Raw genomic sequence first — 13,557 nt, forward strand, 5'->3', positions numbered from 1 at the left:
CCTACATATTCTTACATTTTATTTCAGGCTAAAAAATAAAAATAAAAAAAATAAATAATTGGGACTCTATTGGCCTTTATCTGGTGTGCAACCGCAAAAGCCTGGCCCTTTTCATGGGCTGTGGAGGTGTTTTTCTATTTTCTTTTGGACTTCTTTAAATCCCACACTCCAGAACGGCGACATACTCCCTAAGAAGTACAGCTGGAGGGATAGACCCCAAGTCTGGAACCTAGATGAGTCATAGTACTGAGAGAAGGATGTCCAAGACAAGGATGCCCCCTCATCCCAAGGTAGTGCCAGAGAAAGAACCTATGTCGTCCGTCCCCCCCCCCGCCCAACACACACACACACACACAGATTTTTACCCACCCCACCTGAAAACAAACCAGCTGAACTCATGGTCAGTGCTGATTACTTGCATCCCGTGTGTGGTTTGTTTCAGCAGTCTTGGAACTTGACCATGCATCTCTAATGAGCTTAATTCATCAGGGCAATGTCTCTAAAGTCTTACACGTGGAAAGGGATACCAGGTATTCAGTAACTTGTTGCAGGCTGCCACACTAGAGCATGTCTAACAAATTCGAGACTTTGGATACTCTTCTCAGAGCAACAGAAGAGAAGAGCAAAGGAATGCGCTGTTACTGGCCATTTAATTCCAGGGCCTGTGCGGGGAAAGGGAGTACAAAACCCCAAAGCTTTGAACCCAGGTTGTGTTCAAAACAAAACCCAAGTGAAACTTGTCTGGCTATGGGCTGTGGTTCTGTTGTGAATATATTGAACAGCTCTAAGGATCCAGATTTCTGCTATGAAATGATCTTTCCCATTAATGTGTTTTCCAAAAAGAGACTTAAATAAAAGTGAACCCTTCATAACAGGAAGAAGGGATTTCTTAGCCTCAAACCAACTGATGGAAATTGGCTTGTTAGGATCTAGAGTTAAAGTAGTATTAAATATACTAATCTTTTTTTAATAAAAAATCATAGTAAAAGAGAGATTCTGAGCCTAGTAGATCAGTTTTACTGAGAGTGGCTCAGATCTACCCAAGTAGAAAGGGCACATATTCATTCCCCCTCCCCTCCCCCCAGGAATCATTGCAAATGAATCTAGCACAAGCTGTCTGCAGCTGCAGTTTCTCTTTTTTTTTTAGTCTGTCTCTCTCTTTAAACCTCACGTAGCTCAGTAACTCATGGCCTCGTCTCACGTTTCATCTCATTTCCCCAAGTAAACCTCATACAACCTTTGAGAGAACTTTTCATGCTTCTTGTATTGAATTGTTGCACCCAGAATGAAGCTCTCTCCTGGTCAGAGGGTATTTATTAGTCACAGTCCCAAAGAGTCTTTAAACCTTAGAGATGCATTTGACTGTTACCTTTTATCATTAGAATGGATACCCCATTATTCAGAAGCCCTTGCACATTTCAGTCATACTGTAGTCTTTAGCAATGTACTTTGTGGAAAAATAAAATGTCAACTTGCCAAAGGCAAAGCTGTGCATTTAGTCCTCTTTATCAAATCAGCCGATTACAACTCTACACTGCTCTTCATAATTATACAGGAAAACATCCTCTCCCCCCACAGTCTGAGGAAAGGCACTTGGTACCTAATTGGCTGACTCTCAGGTGATAACATGAATATATAGTCAGTTGGAAAGCAGAAACGAACACAGCTTTTCTTCATGACAGTGGTGCAGATCTGATTTGTATGAACAGGTACAGCTATGATTTGACAGCAAACTAGGTAATTGTGAAATGCCAATTAGATGTATGTGTGTATATTCTTTGCACAATTTGTGAATGCATTGTTAAAAATCAGATGCATAATGTTATCTCTTAGTTAATGGGCACAGACAGATTAACCTAAAATGGTAGGATTATAACTCTGCTATGAAGGCCCTCCCGCCATTGTCTTGACAGCTCCAGCTAATTAAGGGAACAGTGTCTCCATAATCTGTTCAGTCAAACCTTGAAACCATTAGGACTCTCAGCAATACTGCACTGCTTATGTATCATTAAACAGGGAAGAGGCTCCTTAGTGGGAGGTCTATTCATGCCAGTTGCATGCTGTCCATTGCATGAAATGTCAAATTAGTTTTATTTAGAAATGTTAGCCAGACTTCTGCTTGCTTACAGCTCACACTAGAGGTGTGCCAGCTTCTAGATAAAGGCCATGAGAAACTGAAACATTCACCTCTGATTCAGTTTGTATTAAACCAGCCTATCAATCAGGAATTCAGAGAGAAAAAATAGAAGTCTGGAATACCTAAAATATAAGATTTGGTATGAATTTAAAACATTTGTTGAAACCTCTGTATTTTTAATGTTTCTCTTGCTCCGTGTATGTGATTTACACTCAATCATTCCTATTGCTTGTACATTCAATTGTATACTTGCTCAGAACCTCAGTTATAATACCCTGCCTTATATAAAAGCCACTGGCACTTTATTACAATAAAGGTTAATGCATTTGAAAGCCATCTTATTCTGTATGTAAGAGTGTTTTACAGGGAAAGGATTCTCCAGTGGTTAGGGCATTAGCCTGGGACATCTAGACCTGGTTTCACTTCCCTGATCTGCCACTTCATGTGTGGCCTTGATAAATCACTTTATCTCTCTGGCCCAGATCTTTAAAGGTACTTGCCTAAGTCTACCATTCAGGATACCACTGGCATTTTCTAAACAACCACTGTGCTGCTTCCTAATCCTGTAGGCACTTAAGTCTTAATAGTGCCTAAATTTCCACCAGGCAATGTCCAAAAACCCATCTAAACATTGATAACCCTACTTCTAAAGAGCTACTCAGAGCCCTAGCATAAACCAAAGCTGGAGTCTCAAAGTAGGTGGGGGGATGCCTATCTTTCTAGTGGGGCCCAATCCCATACGCATGCTCTGAGTACCCCTAAAACCTGATATCTGTTTAATCACACAGCAAGAGGGGCAGATTCATAGATTACCAGGCCAGAAGGGACCATAATGATCATCTAGTCTAACTTCCTGTATAGCATAGTTCATAGAACATCCCCTAAATAATTTCTAGAGCAGATCTTTGAGGAAAAAACATTTAAATCTTGATTTAAAAATTGCCAGTATTGGAGAGTTCACCATGACCCTCAGTAAATTGTTCCATTGGTTAATTACTCCCACTGTTAAAAATGTATGCCTTTATTTCCACTCTGACTTTGTCTAGCTTCAGCTTCCAGCCATTGGATCATATTATACCTTTATCTGCTAGATTGAACAGCCCATTATTAAATATTTGTTCCCCATGTAGGTATTTATACAGTGCAGTTAAGTCACCCCTTAACTTTCTCTTTAAGCTAAATAGAGTGAGCTCCTTGAGTGTACACTATAAAGCATGCTTTCTATGCCTCCAGTTGTTCTTGTGGCTCTTCTCTGTACTTTATCAACAACCCTTTGGACTGTGAGACACCAGAACTGGACACAGTAGTCCAGCAAAAGTTGGACCAGTGCCAGATACAGGGGTAAATAACCTGTCTACTTGTCGAGATTCCCCTGTTTATGCATCCAAGGTTCAGAATAGTTGTTTTTAGTCAGAATGTCATTCTGGGAGCTCATGTTCAGCTAACTATCTACCATGACCCCACAAATCTTTGTGACATTGCTTCTTAGTATAGCATCCTCCCATGCTGTAAGTATGGCCTACGTTCTTTGTTCCTAGATGTATGTTTACATTTAACCATATTAAAATGAATATTGTTTGCTTGTGGCCAGCTTACCGATTCGCTCAGTGACTTGTCCCCTTTGTTATTTACCACTCCATCAATTTTTGTGTCATCTGAATTTTGTGGGATCAAGCTGAATTGCAAACTGTTTACATGTATGTAGACTTTCAGTTAGTTGGCATTTTACATCATTTGAAAGCTCTTAAATTCTTCTACTAACTGTGGCATTAGAAAGTGGTATGGCCTTAAGTTTCTTCGCTGCATTATCCCTAACCTACAGCAGGTGGAAGAATCAGTTCTTCTCCAATGGTATGGGATTTTCTGCTCTTTGTAGTCTGAAGTGCTGTTAAGAAAGATGCTTTTGGAGCCTTTTCTGGAACTGATATGTTTGTCATTTGAGTTTTCTGTCAACTGTATTCTTTCTTTCTTTCTTTCTTTCTTTCATTGAAAAAAGTCTCTGGATTTATCTCATACTCCAGGTACCTTGTTGCGAGGTGTTGTTTCAACTTGGCAGGTTTAATTGCTTTGTTTGATAGGATGTATAAGCATACAATGCATTGCGATCATCCATCACTAAATTCCATAAAACCAAAATCAATATAACTTTGGTCAAACTCTGTTCTTCGTTTGTTTCTTACTACTTGCATTGCCCATGGCTTCAGCACAACTACAGTACTAGTATGAGGACATTTTTTAAAAAGTATCCATTTTCAATCTAATTTGCTCACACACTGCAAAAATATATTCCACTTCTACCCACCAAAGACATCTCAGTCATCAAAAAAATGGATGTCACTTCTGATTTGCTGTTGCAATGCAGTGAGATTTTTTTTTACATTGATACTTGCACAATGTGAGTATTGCGGTGTTCATGCACCATGGAACATTGTGTAAACAGAAATAGTAGATTTGTTGGTTTTAATTGTTAGGGGATGCGGATGTGGTGAAAGTTGGTTTTTTTTTTTTGGTAATATTTTGCAGACCCCCTGTGCAGTCTTTAGGATTAACGACCTAGGAGAGAAGGACACCCCAACATTAGTAGGGTGAGGAGCTACAAATAAGACAAAGGGGCTGAAACCCATACTGAATATGCATTAGGCATGGTGGTATCAGTATAACACATAAAAGCTGTGTCCCAGCCTGTGTGCCTTAGGAGGTGCCAGGATGATGACCACTGGTGATGGTGAAAGGGAAGATGAGGAAGAGGATAACTAACACTTCAGGTTGTTCTGCAAGGGATGGGGAGAAGCATATGGATGCTCAGCACATTCTGTATTATCTCTACCTACCTTGCTGCACCTACCTTGCTGCACAACCGTTGGAGTGTTTGTAACTTTGCTAACTGTGTTAATAAAACTATCACCAATACAGAACGTCTGGATGTGGGGCTCAAGGTGGTGCAAGGGGTGGGGCATCAGGGTGGGGGTTTGAGTGCAGGGAGCTCAGTGGGGGTGGTCTGGGTGCAGGGGTTGGGGTCAGGAGGCAGGGGGTCTGGGTGCAGGGATGGGGGTCTGGAGGCAGGGGTTGAGGTTCAGTGGTGTGGGGTTTGGGTATGGAGGACTGCGGGGGTGGGGGGGGGGTTCTGGATGTACCAGCTGAGGCTTGGCAGAGGTGACTGGGTATAGGAGTTCCTGATGCGGGGGTTGGGTGGATGGGGTAGCAGTTCCCTGTACAGTGACCCCTCCCCCCCCATAGCTGATGAGCAATGGTGGGAGGAAGCATGGGAGGATGCTGAGCTTCCTGCAGCTGGGGGAAGTTTCTGGGGGTGGGTCTGACATAGCCCCAGCCTCTCCTTTCAGGGGAAGAGGAAGTCTTGTCCTCTCCTGCCTCCAGCCCAGCCAGGACTAGCAGCTGATCCCGGCTCAGTGTAGGAGCCTCTGGCTTGGGTGTCCCCAGTCCCATGGTGATTTATCCCTCCAACAGCTGCTCTGGGTGCCTGAAATGATGTACCTGCATTACTAGGGAGTGGTACATGAGTGCTCTTGCAGCTTCCCTGTCAGAAAGTCATTTTTCTGCAGGGAAGCAAAGAAATCTGTGGGGGACATGACTTCTGCGTAGTGGTGCAGAATTCCCCCAGGAGTAAAAGAATATGGTACAAACAAAGCTAAAGGAATTAAACATTTTTAAAATGACAGAGAAGTAGACTTCCACTGTCTCTGTACTCTGGGGGAGAGAATAATAGTGCTCTCTTGGATATCTGCATTTGTGGCATGTTTGACATTTTCACTTGGAGTGAAATCCTGACCTCATTCAATACAGCCCTGCCAGACCTAGGTGTTTCTCCCCCTGCCCCCACCAATGGAATTCTAAATGTGCATTCCTGTAAAAGGGGCAAAGTGGGAGCATCAAAGCTCCTGGCTCACTATTCTGTCATCAGTACCATCCCAGTGGATGGGTGGGGTGGGTTGGAAAATGTGTTCAGGTCTAGTATCTAGAGTACAATACACATCAGCTAGGCCATTTTAATGGCCATCTCCCATGAATATGTGAGAATAGCTACAAACAACTCCAGTTGATAGACACCCTGACTTGAAATGAAACCATTAGGCTGTTATGGGGTAGATTGGTAATGCACCTGCTATTCTATAAAAGAAATAGAGGCAGCAAGATGAGTTGCTGTCCTACTGTATAACCAGTTACAACATATCACATCTTCCCCATACTTTGTACTTGTTTTCTCTGTTGCTTGTGTTGTGCAAAGACCATTTTTGTGGCTTTATGCTAGTACCTGCTGCAATACGTTTGGCTACCAGTGATTCATGTGCTTAAGCAGTCAGCTACTCACACCTGTAGCAGGTCCCATTCTCTGTCACCTCAAAGCCTTCTGTCAGTGAGATTCTGCTGTGTACTTCCCTTGCACTTCTGGTAGCACATTCTGAATAGGAGTTACTTCAACTTATCTGTAGTTAGATATCTCTACAGCTTCTTTACACTGTACCCCCAGCAGGTGTAATTAATTGGGCTGAGATTTCAAAATGACTTAAGGGGTGAAGAGAATGATTGCCCAATTAAATTATACCTCTCACACAGGCAGAAGGCCAGGTATACTGGGAAGAAGAGAACAATTTCATTTTTTTTTTTTTACCTGTTAGTTTTGCCAACCAATAACTGAGAACTGTGTTGGTGATAGTCACATCAGCTCAGTACATGTGAGCACCTATACAGATATCCTAAGAGCTGCCATCTCAGAAGCCAGTGCGTATGTTAATGAAGGAGACCACCTAAAGTTCACAAGTATACAACTTAAACTTTAGCCTTTTCCAAGGAACTCTGGATAGCCAGTGAAGATTAGCACAGAACCCATGGTGATACTCTATAATCAGTTCCATCAATCCAGTAGCTGGCACTGGGATTGTGGGTCCAGTGACTTGAATCCCTGAAAAGCTCTTGTGTATTTTATATACTGTGCAGAATGATGCAAAAATTGGCACTATCCCACTCTGTGCAACTAATGACAATCACAACTGATTTAGTGATGGGTAATCTTCCCATCTGTTTCGCTAAACCTCTAAAAGGTCAGATACTTCTCTGAACCATATGGAAACCTGGAACTTCCATTTTTCAGTCACAAGCAGAAATGAAAATAATGTTTAAAAAAAATAATCTTTTAATCTCAGAAAAGGTTTGATTCATGCTTGGCTTGTGTTCCAGGTGATGGTTCTGTGAGTTAATTTCATCCAAATCCACTTGTTCACTGCCACTCTATGTGGTGGTATTTTATCTTTAAATTTAAACAGCAAATGAGTGGTGCCTTTACTACAGTAAGGACTACAGTGTAGGGATTTTCCCAAACGAAAACGAAAACCAAAACCTTACCTACTGCTTGTGTCATAACTATAAAGGGAAGGGTAACAGCTCTCTGTGTACAGAGACTCCAAATCCTTTTACCCTGTAAAGGGTTAAGAAGCTCGGGTAACCTGGCTGACACCTGACCCGAAGGACCAATAAGGGGACAAGATACTTTCAAATCTTGGGGGGGGGAAAGGCTTTTGTGTGTGCTCTTTGTTTTAAGGGGTGGTTCGCTCTTGGGACTGAGAGGGACCAGACATCAATCCAGGTTCTCCCCATCTTTCTAAACAAGTCTCTCCTATTTCAAACTTGTAAGTAAAAAGCCAGGCAAGGCGTCTTAGATTTACTTTGTTTTCTCAACTTGTAATGTACCTTTTACTAGAGTGTTTATCTTTGTTTGCTGTACTTTGAACCTAAGACAGAGGGGGGTCCTCTGAGCTCTTTAAGTTTGATTACCCTGTAAAGCTATTTTCCATACTGATTTTACAGAGATGATTTTTACCTTTTTCTTTAATTAAAAGCCTTCTTTTTTAAGAACCAGATTGATTTCTCCTTGTTTTAAGATCCAAGGGGGTTTGGATCTGTGTTCACCAGGGAATTGGTGAAAGGTTTCTCAAGGCTTCCCAGGGAGGGAATTCTTAAGATGGTGGCAGCGGACCAGAGCTAAGCTGGTAGTTAAGCTTAGGAGTCCTCATGCAGGCCCCTACATTTGTACCCTAAAGTTCAAAGTGGGGATACAGCCTTGACAGCTTGCTACAACTTCAGTTTTCAATTATCCATCAAATGAATAACTGATCTGCAGAGCAGCATAGCCTTTGGCAGCCAGTTACTAAGGTTCTTATCTGCAGGAGTTAAAATTTAGCACAACATTACTAGAATTTGACAAGTCCCTTAGTATCTGAATTAGGTCTGAATATCAAGCAGAGCTTGCCAAGGTCCAATTGAAAGACAAGAATAAAAGATCTCTGCCTAAGCTGAAAGAGTATATACAGAGAAGGTACATTTACTGTATGTCATAACTTGTGCAGCTCTGCAAAATTGACGGGCCAGATCAGCTTATTGATGCCCTGAAAGACTGGGGGTGGGGGAGCTAAATGTGAACTAAAGAAACAAATAATCCTTTATGACCTCCTGAGAACTATATAGAAAAGACAAAGAAAGTCCAACAAAATATGAGAGAGGGTGCAATATACCTGATAGACTGAAAAGCAGCAGCAACAGAGGTGATGCTGGTAAGTGGCAGACAAATATGTAAAATGAGCTAAGGAAATGAACTGTTTCAAAAGGAATGATTCTCGGGGCAGGTCTATACTACAGCCAGGATTGATGTTCTGAGATCGATCCACCAGCCATCGATTTAGCAGGTTTAGTAAAGACCCGCAAAATCGACAGCAGTTTGCTCTCCAGTCGACCCCTGTACTCTACTCCCAATGAGAAGAGTAAGGTAAGTCGACGGGAGATTTTCTCCCATCGACCCCCACCCCCATGACGTAGACCCCATGGTAACTCGACCTAAGGTACATCAACTCCAGCTACGTTATTCACGTAGCTGGAGTTGCGTAGCATAGGTCAACTTACCGTGGTAGTGTAGACATTAGCCTCAGTAACTTCAATTATCAGGGGGTAGCCATGTTAGTCTGTATCTACAAAAACAACAAGGAGTCTGGTGGCACCTTAAAGACTGACAGATATATTTGGGCATAAACTTTCGTGGGTAAAAACCTCACTTCTTTTTACCCATGAAAGCTTATGCCCAAATATATCTGTCAGTCTTTAAGGTGCCACCAGACTCCTTGTTTTAGTAACTTCAATGTGCATCGTTATTTTTGTAAATTTTAGTTTTGATCTTGAGTTGAGTTGTTTAGGGTCCAGTCCTGCAATGAGATCCACATGTGCAGACCAGAGTATCCATGCAAAGCCCTAAGGGTCCATTTGTATGGATCTGATTACTGGATCATGGCCATTGTTATGCTAGTAACGTGCACAACAACATGCAAAACTCTCTGACTTTAGCAGGATTTCTGGGTGACAAAGGGAGTTGTGCAATTGACTTGAGTGGAATCAAGATTTCACCCTGTGAATCTAGAACAGACAAAATATATTTCCAATCCTGGAAGATCTAACTAAATTAGCAGAGATGATCAATTTTTTTCATATTTGAAACTTGGATGAAAATTTAAAATCTGATTTATTTTTTTTAAAAATTGAAAGTTTGAAATTTTCTCTTTTTCATGCTAACCCCCCCCCCCCGGAACAAAAATATTGTACAAATTAAATGTGGCCTTTTCCATCAGATTTCTGAATTAACGAAGACTTTTGTGAGGATAGTCCTTCCCTCTCCCCCCCCCATAGAAGTATTACATTTACTGGTGGATGGTAGGATGGAGGAAATCCTAGGTAGTAGCCACTAGCGTTGGGTGAAAAATTTTTAAGCTGAAACTTTTTTTGGTAAAAAAAAATGTAGATTTAGTGATGCTGAAATGTTTGAGAATTCATAATTGTGAAAAATTGTTCAATTGGAAAAAAATAATTCTGAAACTGAAATATCTTGTTATATTTTTAAAAGTCAAATGTTTCAATTTTTGGCTTGAGGGGACTTTTTACTTCAAAGTTCCTTTAATTTTTATTAAAAAACCCTAAATATTTTAAAATGGTCCAAAAAATCCCACCACATCACTTTGTTCAACCTGATTCTTCCCCCTGCCCACACACACTTTATTTCAATTCACCCAATAGGATTTTATTTTATTTTTCATTTTTATCTGACCAGAAATAACTTAAAAATACTCTTCAGAATTGCCAATGAACCAAACATTGGTTATTCAGCTATTCTAATTGTCACTCCTGACTGCTTTCCATGCATCAAACCTCCTAAATCTAAAAGCTTCAACTACATAGTTTCCCTTTAAAAATGATTTGTTTTGGAGAAGTTTTTGTAAAGTGAAAAGTAACTTGCTGGAAGAACATGGCAAATCTTGTAGATTCAGCCCTTGCATGTGACCTGTTTAATTGTAATGCCTCCACAAAGTGTTTTTTTTTTTTTTAATTATGTTATTGAAGTTATTGTTCTTTACTAGAGATGACTAAAAATTTTCCATTTAAACAGTTTTTTCCAAAGGAAAATTGGGTTTTTTGATCTAACAAAATTTCTCAGTGTCTACATTCCACACACACCTTCAGTTTTTCATGGAGAAACTGAAACCAAAAATATGTAACTGAAAAACTGAAATATTTTGATTTGGATGCTGTTACAATGCCTTGTGGGTTGTAGTTCGGTTGTTCATTTCCCCGTTCTTATGATACACTACAGCCAGAGACTCCAAAAAGAGACATGGTGGTTTTATGAGAGGCATACTCCAACTAGAAGGCCTGGCCTATAGAAGAGAAAGGGAGCATGAGGCATGCAAAGCCCGACTCCTATGAAGCACTGCTGGTACATCTAAATCAGTATATTTTGGTTTAGGGGTATTCAGCTTTTCAATGAAAAATCAAAACTTTTTTTGGGGGGGGGGGAAATGTCATTTTCTGATCAGCTCTACTTATTACAAATACATCTGTGCATTCATGTAAATGAGCCAGCAATATTGTGGTTCAGCTCAGTCTTTGCTCAGCAAACATGTTTACTATGACTACTAGATAGTGGGAACATCTATGTACAGACCAACAGTAAACGGAGAGGCCTTCCCCTCCAAAAATCCATAGCTCAGGACATAGGACAAGTAGGTAGGGTCTGCTCCAAAACCCACTGAAGTCAATGAAACATTTTAAACAGGAGAACACCATAAAATACAGGGCACTTCCAGTGTGAATTCTGAGACAAGTGCGCATTGTTCTAAAATGTGGCATTTTCTGGCTTGGTGAACACTCATAAAATGCCTAGTGACTGCATAAATAGCCATGAATAACAAGTATTATGATCTCATGTACCATAGTGAACCAAACTGCTGTTTTAATTCCCACAAATATCCATAAATCAGGATGTTTTTTTTACTATTCCTCTAGCTCTAGTTATATGCCTGGATTTTGGTAGGTGATAAGGCAAGCTTCACTTTTGTATTTAAATGCCTCCAGTCCAGACAGCTGAGAAGTATTTCTTTCCAATAGTTTATTTTAGGAGGAAGAGAGAACTAGGACTTTCAGGGCTAAACACATACACCCATATTGTCTCTTGTTGCGGGAAATTCCTATGGGAGTGGGCTCTGGGTGAGAATCTCCAGAGTTCCCTCTCCACCCCCCCACCTCATTCTTTTAGAGGGGTGGGCTATTTCCCCTTGTCAAAATGGCTATAGGGCCCATTCCCAAACCTAGCAGATCCCAGGAATCTGTCGGAGACCAGAGTCATCCACTCTAAGTCTTTATGCCTCTTTAGCAACCCTGGCTCCCTGGTGAAATGTTATGTTTCTGCATCTAATTTCTGTGGAACCAGAGGGTGGGGGAAATGATGTGCATTCCTCTTTCCATGACCTACCTAGTTGCCCTCCCACACAGGGGTTCTCACAATGAAATTTTTGGTGGCCTCAGAGTACGGTCACCAACTCTTGCTGGTGGCCGCTCAGACAATTTTTCCTAAAATACTTTAGGAAAAACAAATAAATATGCACACATACATGTCCAAATATTGTAATTTATTTATGTAGGGTTTTTTCCAGACTCAATAATAAAAATAATGTACAGTGGTCTCTAATCTTTACTGGACCTAAACAGAATAGCAATACAAATAAGGTGCTTTGAGTGTTTTTGCTTTTTTTGGTTGATTTTTTTTTTTTTTAATTTGCTAGCTAGTAAGTCTGCTACTGTGAAAAGTGATATTTGTATATTTGTTAATATCACCTTTCACAGCAGACTTACTCCTCCCCGGCAAGCTGGGGGACAAATTAAACCCTGGATGGGGAGGTAGGCAATGGGGGACTGGATGGGGGGCTGGAAGAGGTAGTGGGGATTGGGGCAATGCGGGAGATTTGGGGGGGGGTTGAGTACAGGGCTAGATTCTGGGGTCCTGCTGCATGGCTGGGGACTGTAGGAGGCAGCAGGGGCAGAGGTGACATGGGGGGGAATGAGCCCTGGGCCAGAGCCCAAATCCCTGTGGCTGGGGGATGAAGCCCACCATCTCATGGCCAGAGCCTGCCGCCCACCAGCCCAGGGCTGAAGCCCCAAGCCCCAGTACCCCTGGGAAGGTGGGGGATTCCAATTGGTCACCTGCTCTTACAGTGTTTGTGGCTCCAAAAGGGGGCAGGGACCAACCGCTGCTGGTGGCCCTGAGGGAGGAGCCTCTGCTTCCCGCCCCCTCAAATACCACCCAGGAGGCTGTGGCTGCAGCTGCAAGTAAAGCCTCTGTTGACCACATGTGGCCACAGTGCACGCATTTGAGAAACGCTGCACTAGACTTCAGAGCTCTGTGCAGGGCCTGGAGTTGTGGGGGGGGGGGGGGGGGGGGAAAGGCAGATCGGGCTGTGGAAGTGGCCAGGTTCCTTTTTATACGAAAAGTGGGAGATCCGTGCCCAGAGTCCCCTCTATTTGCAAATATAGGCGATGTGATCTAGCCTGTCACTGAAATCTCCCTCTGTGAATATGCCATTTTCCTTCCCTAGGAATTTAGGAAAAATGTTGTTTTCAAATATGTGCCTATGCCTCAGGACTGACAAAGTAGTATAGAGCCATGGTAGGTATTGTAGAGTTAAAGTTGTGACTCACTTCCTTTTAAAGCCAGATTTTGATTCAACCCTCTCAAAAACTTCCTTTCTGCCTGAATTTTTCATGTCTAGTCTCCAGACAAATGAAAAGTGTGTTTTTTGGAAAGTCTAAGGTGAATAAGACAAGTTGTTTTTTAGATATGGGACTTGGAACAACGGAGGTATTTTTCACGTTGAGAGATCTCTTTTGGAAGGGCATTTCTCAAAAACCTTGCCTTGGTACATAAACTTCAAATAGTCCTGGGACCCAATTTTGTTTGAGTCTCATTTACTTTGGTGCCTTTAAAGGTATATCTCTCTTATATCTGCAAAAGTCAATCCACAATTCTAAATGAAATGAAAGAATACAATATATGGCACATTGTGGTACCTGGATATGAAAAGTGCCATATAAACTCA

This window comes from Terrapene carolina, unplaced genomic scaffold (genome assembly GCF_002925995.2).
Source record: "Terrapene carolina triunguis isolate 2854851 unplaced genomic scaffold, T_m_triunguis-2.0 Scaffold66, whole genome shotgun sequence".
Taxonomy (NCBI): Eukaryota; Metazoa; Chordata; order Testudines; family Emydidae; genus Terrapene; species Terrapene triunguis.